Below are 7106 nucleotides of genomic sequence, written 5' to 3' on the forward strand. Positions count from 1 at the left end.
CGGTACAGCAGAAGCGCGGCGGCGCTCCCGCCCGAGGGTTCGGATCCCACATACAGACCGGTTCCCGCTCACTGGCTGAGCCAGGCCGCGGGGGCAACACCGAGGGTTGCGGTCCCGTTGCCGGTCCCCGGTCCGGTACGGGGGCAACACTGAGGGTTGTGATCCGTTGCCGGACACGGAAAAAGACAAAAGACAAAAAAAAAAAAAAAAGACAATTATAAAAAGAAAAATAGCTAGTTACAGTGGAAATATAACAGAGGCCAACAGTAACCATATAATTTTTGGCAAGTTACTTCATCTATCTGATCAAAGTTTCCTCATATGTAAAAGCAACTTTTAGCACAGATTGCTGGGCCCCCTTAACTTGCATTTCTAACAAGTTCTCAAGTGATGTTGCTGTTGCTGCTGCTCCTGGCCCAAGGACCACAGTTTGAGAACCACTGGATTTGATGGTACCTCAATCCCTTTCCAGCCATTAAATTCTATTTTTTTCTCTAAGATTACATGAAATAAGAGGAAAGGGATGTCAATACTGACACCTTTTACCTAGCAATACCATTTGTTAGAATTTATCCCACAGATAAAAATATTGGGCAGTTACTGATTACAGCACTGCTTGTAATAAAGTGTGAAAACAGGCGAAATGTCCACCGGTAGAGGATCTGTTAACTAAGCAACGGTATATCTCTACAAAGTAATACTGTTTTGCCACTTAAAAGGAAATGATCATACTGATATGGGAAAACCTCCAACAAAAACTGTTATGAGAAAAAAAAACAATATAAATAACATACTCCCATTTGTATAAAATGGGATGGGGGAGAAAAATATATGTACACACAATTTGCTTACATCAACATAAAATTTTTTTGTAAATATACACTTTAAAAACCTAATAATATTGATTGCCTTTAGGGAATGAAGTGGCATGACTAGGGGAGTACAAGGTAATTCCCAATATTCTTTTACACTTTTTGAATATGGGGCTATACATCACATAGAAGGCAACGGAGACAAGATCTGAAGAAGCCCCTTCCTCTGATCTTTGTGCAGTGTGCTTGCTGACCTAATTAGGGGAGTGCACTAGAGGAATCCATGATGCTTCATCTTGTCATATCTGGCTCTTAGTCGAAGCCTGCTGAGTTCACCATTGATCCTGATTCTGTTCTCCAACATACTGGTTATTTGATCAGCAAGCCATCTATATCTTTAGCTATGGCATTGCTAAAAATGGTGAAAAAAACTACACTAAGGATAGAATTCTGTGTCATCTCATCAGATAACTTCCAAGTTACACATTCACCAGAGTGTTGTCACCCATTTACTATTTCTTATCTACAGAGGATAATCTAAAAAGTTATGTCAAATGTGTTGATAAAATGCAGATAAACAACAACTACCACATTTCTCTGACCTAGAAACCTGCCTAAAAGTAAAATTCAGGTAGTTTAGTACAAAGTCCATCCTCCCTCATTTTAGAAGTGAGAAAATGATGCCAAAAAGTTTGGCTTGCCCAATGACATTCTTAATGGAACAACTGGAATTAGACTTGAAATTCAATGTTCTTTCCACTAGTTAGCTCATATATAAATGGGGATATTCATTTATATCCCTGCCAACTTATATTTTTATAGGTAAAATGAGATCAGATTTGTGAATGAACATTGAAAATAAGAGGCTCTACAAATACAATTAGAGATATATTATTCTATATAGTGTTATTTTAGAGTTACGAGGTAGATCTTTATTACAAGCTCCATACCTATTCTTGCTGCTTCTCACCTATCATCCACTTTCACCTGAAACTTTAAACATTCAACTCCATCTATTTCATACACTCTCATCGTTTGAAAATTGAAAGAGACTTTAGAGATGCTCAAACTCAACCTCTTTCTAATTCATAGGGAAGGCAAGACTATTCTCAAAGCTACACAACTACTTCAAAGCAAAGGTGGAATAAGAATGGGTCTTCCTTCTTAGGGCAGAGTTCATAGTACATCTAAGACTTTCTACCTTAGATCAATGCTGCCTTCACTCCTACACAATATATTCAGTCATCAACATGATCACATACTATGTAACGAAAACCATTCCTTGCATCAATTCTACTATCTCCCCACTTCTGTAGGCCAGAAGACACTGTCAAATTAATATACAGAACCAAAAACACTGCATTTTCAGTCAACCTAAAATTGGAGCCTCACCCCTGTTCTCTTAAGGCATTCCACTTGACAAGTATTCCCGGCTTTCTCAACTCTGTTTACTCTCCACTTTTTACTCAGTAAATCAGGTCTGTTCAGGTAATTCTCAATTTAACCTCCTTTCTCACCTTAAACACGTCTGCAGTTAAACTCATTTCACCCTTCCCTAAAATCCTAAGTATCCCTTTTTCTCTCTAAAGGTACTCCTATACTCATTTTCTACCACTTATGAATAAACTTTATTTCTTCCTCTATTTGGTCCAGGTAATACAACCCTGAAATACCTCCTCTTGACCATGCTAACCCTCTTTTTCTCCCTCTACTGACAAATATCAAATAATCAACACATAAATAAAATGATTAGAATAACAATGATATTAATACTAACATCATCATTAAATAATCCACATATAGATAAAAGAAATAACTTTTATAAGTATGAGAAAAGAAATAAATAAGATAGTAAGAAAATAACAGGAGGGGGATCTATTTTAGAAAGGGATTGGTCACAGAAAAGCTTCTCTGAAAAAAAGGGGGGGGAGGCAGAGAGGCACTTAAATTGAGGCTTGAATCATAAGAATGAGGCAGAAAGTGGCAAAGACCATTTCAAAGAAGAGAAAATTATATGTGCAAAGGTACAGAGTTAAAGAGAGTTTGGCATTTTGAAGGACATTTTTATAAGGCAATGTGGACACATCATTGTGAAAATGAAGAAGATTAATGTAACATAAAGTTGAAAAGATAGGCAGAGTATGAACAAATTAATCCAATAGAAAAGACAAATATTATTAGAATGGCTGAAAAAATTAATCCATCCACATACTGCTCACAAAAGACATGCAAATTAAAACCACGAACGAAAATAAAAGGTAGAAAATCAAGTGCCATATGAAACCTAACAAAAACAAAGCTGGTATAGAAATAACAATAAATAAAACTAACTAAAACATTTTAAAATTTAAGTTCATCATTACATAATAATAAATAGAAGAACTCAACAAGAAATTTAAACAATCACAAACATGTATGTTCATAGCCATATGGTATACAACACAGCTTAGAAATATATAAGGAAAAAATATTAGAATTACAAGGAGAAACTGACAAATCCTAAATTAAAGATTTTGACATACTCTTCTCAGTATATAATAAAACAGGCAAATTTTTAAGAATACAAAAGATAGAAATGACAAAAATATATAAATTTGAGTATGTTGGCTTTCCATAAAAAAAGAGAACCTATTCTCTTTCCAAGAACCAATGGAAGATCTGCAAAAACTGAATGAGTAATGGGACACAAGACAAGTCTTAAATTTCAAAAACTGATGATATCATACAAACCACACATTCTTTAAACACAGTGCAATTTAGTTAGAAATTAAGTTTTTTTAAAAAAGGTTAAAAGAAAAACCTTTAATTTGAAAACTTAAATATGCCTTCCCTAAATAAATCACAGGTTATGGAGAAAATCACAATGGAAAGCACAAAATATTTAAAATTGAATGACAACAAAAGTAATACCTGTCAAAATCTGAGAGAAACAGTACTTAAGAGAGTAATTCATATCCTCATATGCCTAGAACAAGGTTATGGAGAAAATCACAATGGAAAGCACAAAATATTTAAAATTGAATGACAACAAAAGTAATACATGTCAAAATCTGAGAGAAACAGTACTTAAGAGAGTAATTCATATCCTCATATGCCTAGAACAAAGTCCTAAAATAAATAAAACAATAATTCAGGAAGCTGAGGGAAAAAACAACAAAGAGTAAACCACAATGAAACAGGCTGAAGATAATACAAAAAACATACTAATCAAATAGGAAAAAAAAATAGAAAGGACTAATAAAAATAAAACTTGTTTTCTGAACGAAGTAGAAGAAGACAAACCACTAGGTAAGACTGATTTTAGGAAGGGAGGGATGAAAGATGTTTGTGCAAGGGGGTAGGTACACTAATAAAGACTCCCAGGAACAAAAAAAGAGGAAGCAACTACACATAAAATAAGAACGTTCTTAATGATAAAAACGCTGTACGTGACTTTATGCCAATAAATCTGAAACACATGAAGTGGGTAATTTTCTATCAAAATAGAAGAATTGGAAAACATTTTGACAATAATAACTAAAAAAAAAAAAAAAAATCCCATCCACCTCAACACCATCTTAGAAAGTTTTACAGAACTTTCATAACTCAATAAATTCCTCTTATTCAAATGTTTAAACAATGTGATGATTAACATGAGCAAAACTATGAATATAAGACAATACATTAACAGACAAAGGAGAAAAAATAAAAGAATCTCCATGCACAGAGAAAAGGCATATAATAAATTTCAGGGAAAATTCAATAATTATTTTTAAAAATTCTTAGGAAACTGGGAGTTGAAATAACTAACTGATAAAGCAGTTATCCTGATTATTAATGTTAAAACTTTTTATAAGATCCCCTTTTAAAAATGGAGACAAGGATATCTGCTCTTCTACACAACACTGTCCTAATCTGTTTTCTACACAGATGTCCAAGTCAATGCAATAAGACAAGAAAAGAAAAAAGTAGTATAAAAATCAGAAAGGAAGAGGTAACACTATATTTACAGATGATATAATTCTCTCAGATTTTCTAGTTAGACAATACAAAGAACAATAGAACAAAAGAAAACAAGAAAGTTCATAAGGTTGGTAGACAAAAGATCAACAATTGTTTTTCTATACACATTTAGAAAATATAATGAAAAAAAGCAAAAAACTGTACAGTTCCTGGAAAATAAACCAATAAAACACATTTTAGGCTTCTATGGAGAAATCTGCAGAATACTGCATTCAAAAAGTATTTTTAAAGCTATAAAATCTTTTAAAAGATATATCCTGGATATATCAGTAAAAATTGCAATTCTCCCCAAATTGATCTATAAATTCAACACAATTCTAACAAGCTGATTCTACAATTTATAAAGAAGAACAAAGAGTCAAGAATAATTTAAATGATGCAATTTAAAAAACAAAAATAAAGTGAGAGGCTTAACCTGTTAGTATCACTGTTTATTATTAAACCACAGTAATTACAAAGGTGGTAATGACTCAAGGACAAAGAGGCCAATGGAACAGAATGGGGGACTCAGAAACCAACCCACCAATGGCTCCCCATTAAAGTGCAAAGTCAAAAACCCAGTAAGCCTCAACCCAGCTCCAGTTACCTTTCTGACCAAATTGCCTATTGCTCTCTCCTCTTTCCTTTCTCTATTCCAGCCCAATAAGCTTTCCTGCTGTTCTACAAATAAAGCAATCACAATTTGAACTTACTGTTCCCTGTGCCTAGAACTCCTTCTCCCAGATATTAACATGGCTTTCTCCCTCACTTTCTACAAGTTTCCTTAAATGCCACCACCTCAGCAAGGCCAATCCTTACCATCTAATTAAGAGAAACATCACGTTCTTATTTATTTGCAGGAGCTAAAAATAAATAAATACACAAATAAACTGGGGTGGGGGGGAGAAGACACAACAATTACAATTCCTTGAAGTTGATACAACAAGCGAACAGAAAGGAGGCTGTTGGGACACAAATAAACTGGGGTGTGGGGGGAGAAAACACAACAATTACAATTCCTTGAAGTTGATACAACAAGCGAACAGAAAGGAGGCTGTTGGGAGGGAGGGGGGAGAGGCAGGAGGGAGGGAGGTTTCAATAATGGGCCACAATAAGCAACCACATTGTATATTGACAAAATAAAATAAAGTTTAAAATAAATAAATAAAAATAAATAAATAAAATAAAGCTGTAACCTAATGATACCGAAAAATAAAAATAAAAAATAAAGTTATACAAACCACCGCCATAGCTCCCTGCTCTATTTTTCCCCTACAGCATTCATCACTTTCTAATTTTATCTCTAATACACCAACCACAATGCTCAGAGGCACTGTGGATCTAAAAAACAATTTGTAAACTATAAGGCTCTCTCTTTATTGTGTTCTCTATATAGATACTAGAAACAAAGGGAGATGGGAGAAGAGAGGGAGGAGAAAGAGGCAGGGAGGAAAGAAAAAAAGAGATAAAGAAGAAACGAGGAAGGGAGCAGAAGAAGGGGGAATGAGAGGAAAGAAGAGGGAGAAAGAAGAAGGGAGAAAGAAGGAAGAAGAGAAGAGGAAGGTGATGGGGTGGGAGATTTTTGAGTCTATATGTGACTATGAGTTTGAGTTAAATTAAGTTTTGTTTTTTAAAACTCAACCTCAAGAATGTAGTTATAACATTGAAAAATATTCATATTAAGGACTTTATAGAGGTTTTGTTCCTTCACTTTACATTGGCCACCTGTTTTATAAAAAACATCAATTTGAAGAATAAAAGTAAAACAAATGCTAGAGTAATTATTTTATGACTAATAAACACCTGGGCTTACATTATGCCTAACATGTGTTCCCAGGAATGTCATTTTAAGTGTATTTGATGAGATTAATAAAGTGCTATAGTGATTCCCTATTTTCAAAATAAAAAATTAATTCTTAGTTCAAGTATATAACATGACTTAGGAAGATTCATTCAAGCTTAAAAAGTCCTTCTCACTGGGTGCTTTATTATTATTTCACCTATGTTACAAGTATGTCTCAAAATACTTTGCCAGATGTTTGACTCTTTATTCCAAGCTTCAAAGATCTATTTCTTTCAGAATGAAACTAAGAAAAAAGACATCAAAATACCTTGTTTCAAAGTAACCCTGGGTTGGGCCGGCCCGGTGGCGCACTGCTACAGTGCGCCGCTTGGGAAGCGCGGTGGCGCTCCCGCCGAGGGTTCGGATCCCACATACAGACCGGCCGCTCACTGGCTGAGCGAGGTGCGGGGGCAACACCGAGGGTTGCGATCCCGTTGCCGGTCCCAGTCCAGTACGGGCGCGACACTGAG

General features: G+C 34.9%; 1 protein-coding gene across 1 annotated transcript in view; it reads right to left on the bottom strand.

Moving 5' to 3' along the window:
• LOC103593953 (mediator of RNA polymerase II transcription subunit 13-like) overlaps nt 1-7106 on the bottom strand; it is a 93988-nt gene that overhangs the window by 3004 nt on the left and 83878 nt on the right. The window lies entirely within an intron of this gene.

The sequence above is a fragment of the Galeopterus variegatus genome, unplaced genomic scaffold (assembly GCF_000696425.1).
Source record: "Galeopterus variegatus unplaced genomic scaffold, G_variegatus-3.0.2 Scaffold1450, whole genome shotgun sequence".
Classification (NCBI taxonomy): Eukaryota; Metazoa; Chordata; class Mammalia; order Dermoptera; family Cynocephalidae; genus Galeopterus; species Galeopterus variegatus.